General features: G+C 39.3%; 1 pseudogene; it reads left to right on the top strand.

Moving 5' to 3' along the window:
• On the top strand, window positions 1,925–2,874 carry LOC102183083 (annotated as a pseudogene).

The raw sequence follows: 3,137 nt of genomic DNA, 5'->3' as shown, positions 1-3,137 counted from the left end.
CGACCCCATGGACTGCAGCTTACCAGGCTCCATCCATGGGATTTTCCAGGCAAGAGTAATGGAGTGGGTTGCCATTGCCTTCTCCACAAGGAAGGTAGCACCATTTAATTTCTTATATCGTGGAAATTTTAAAATTTATTTTTTATACTAGGTTGATATCCAATAGTAGATATCCTAAACTGGAGAGGCTGCCTACACAAAGTGGGAAATAAGTGGGCAGATAGGTGCTAGAGATACAACGTTAATTTGTTTAGCATGTATTGGTCAGGAAAAGAAGGAATATCTAACTAAAGACCCTAAAGAGTCTCAATGTGGTTTGAGAAAATTCAGGATGGTAATGTTCTATTTATTTGAGCTACTCACAGTGAATTTATAAATTAGTTAAAGTGACCTCAAGTGTTATAGAATTGTGACTTTATACATGGTATACCTTTTTAAGGAGTTCACTTCTCATCTTCTCTTCTTGTTTCAATTTTCCTTTAAAATTCACCTAAAGTATTTGCTTCCTTTGGGAAACATTTTCCAGTTTTAGTTTCATTGATATATTCCTACACTGTTACACTTAGCTTGTGTAAACATATACTCTTATAATGGTACTTAGTATGTGTGCCTCGAATTTCCTGATTCTGATGGTAGGGAGCTATGCCTTATTCTACTTGGTAATCACAATATCTATATTTATAGTCCACACATATTCTTTTAATTGAATGGATCAAGAAATGAAATTTCTAATGCATTAGGGTTTCACCAGTGGCTCGGAGTACAACATAAGAAACGCTGGGCTGGAAGAAGCACAAGCTGGAATTAAGATTGCCAGGAGAAATATCAATAACATCAGATATGCATATGACACCACCTTTATGGCAGAAAATGTAGAGAAACTAAAAAGCCGCTTGATGAAAGTGAAAGAGGACAGTGAAAAAGTTGGCTTAAAGCTCAACATTCAGAAAACCAAGATCATGGCATCTGGTCCCATCACTTCAAGAGAAATAGATGGGGAAACAGTGGAAAAAGTGTCAGACTTTATTTTGGGGGGCTCAAAAATCACTGCAGATGTTGATTGCAGCCGTGAAATTAAAAGACGCTTACTCCTTGGAAGGAAAGTTATGACCAATCTAGACAGCATATTCAAAATCAGAGACATTACTTTGCCAACAAAGGTCTGTCTAGTCAAGGCTATGGTTTTCCCAGTAGTCATGTATGGATGTGAGAGCTGGACTGTGAAGAAAGCTGGGCAACGAAGAACTAATGCCTTTGAACTGTGGTGTTGGAGAAGACTCTTGAGAGTCCCTTGGACTGCAAGGAGATCTAACCAGTCCATTCTGAAGGAGATCAACCCTGGGATTTCTTTGGAAGGAATGATGCTAAAGCTGAAACTCCAGTACTTTGGCCACCTCATGTGAAGAGTTGACTCACTGGAAAAGACTTTGATGCTGGGAGGGATTAGGGGCAGGAGGAGAAGGGGACGACAGAGGATGAGATGGCTGGATCGCATCACTGACTCAATGGACGTGAGTTTAAGTGAACTCCAGGAGTTGGTTATGGCCAGGGAGGCCTGGAGTGCTGCAATTCATGGGGTCTCAAAAAGTCAGACACAACTGAGTGACTGAACTGAACTGAACCGATGTGGCTCAGTGGGTAAAGAATCCAACTACAATGCAGGAGATGCAGGCAAACACACGTTCAATCCTCAGGTTGGGAAGGAAGAAGGTTCCTGGAGAAGAAAATAGCAGCCCACTCCAGTGTTCTGTCCTGGTGAATCCCATGGAGAGAGGAGCCTGGTGGGCAACAGTCCATAGGGTCACAAAAATTTCACGTGACTAAAGTGACAGCATGCAGAAATGCAATAATGCATTAAATTTTTCTTTCTCCTTGTTTTACAGGTATACTTCTAATAGGTTAGCTCAGCTCCTCTCCAGACTAGATGTAACCAAGGAACAACATATCTTACTTTGTCTTCCTGGGCTTCACACAGAATCCAAAGGAATGAAAAGTTATTTTTGTTCTGTTCTTGTTCCTCTACATTTTGACCATGGTGGGAAATCTGCTCATCATCACAACTATAATAGTCAGTAAGATCCTGAACTCACCAATGTACTTTTTCCTTGATATTTACAATTAAATCATTTATAGATTTAGTTTTTTTGCTCTTCTATTTCTCCAAGATTTATTTCCTATATATTCTTTGGGAATAATACTATATCTTTCCAATCCTGTATGATCCAGCTGTTTACAGAGCACATTTTTGATGTATCAGAGATCATCCTTCTGCTGGTGATGGCCTATGACTGCTATGTGGCCATCTGTAAGCCCTTGCATTATTTGGTGATCATGAGGCAGAGGGTGTGTGTTGTGATGCTGGTGATGTCCTGGGTTGAAGGTTTCTTATATTCAGTAATTCAATTTGGCACTATCTATGGGCTCCCATTCTGTGGCTCCTAATGCCATTGATCACTTTATATGTGACATGTTCCCTTTACTAAAACTCATCTGTACTGACACCTATGTCATTGGCATCTTAGTTGTGGCCAATGGAGGACTAATCTGCTCTATAGTGTTTCTGCTCTTACTCATCTCCTATGGAGTCCTCCTACACTCTCTGAAGAACCTGAGTCAGGAAGGGAGGTAGAAAGCACTCCAGACCGGTGGTTCCCACATCACTGTGGTTGTCTGCTTCTTTGTTCCCTGTATTTTCATGTATGCGAGACCTGCTAAGAGCTTACCCATTGACAAATCATTGAGTGTGTTGTTTTCAGCCATAACTTCCATGCTGAACCCATTAATTTACAGTTAAAAAATTCTGAGATGACTAATGCTATGAAGAAGCTCTGGAGAGAAAAAAAAATATCACATAAAGTGGTAAATCCAATATGAAGAAGTTAATTTAGCATTAGAGCCAATCTTCTTGGATTGTAGAAGTTTACAAAGTGATACAAATGTCTTTTTCTCTAAAGGAGTTATGATATTTACAACTAAAGAATGGACTGTAAATTTGCCCTGCTATTAAGAGTTTCTCTTTTAGACTGTAAACTTTATAATGTCTGGTTTGGCTCAGCATCTAAAGAAGCAGCATGTATTTACAATAGGCAGTCAATAAATCATATGCAATGAATTAATCTATGGAATTTATATATATT

This window comes from Capra hircus, chromosome 15, assembly GCF_001704415.2.
Source record: "Capra hircus breed San Clemente chromosome 15, ASM170441v1, whole genome shotgun sequence".
NCBI lineage: Eukaryota > Metazoa > Chordata > Mammalia > Artiodactyla > Bovidae > Capra > Capra hircus.
This window is presented reverse-complemented; position numbering and strand designations above follow the sequence as displayed.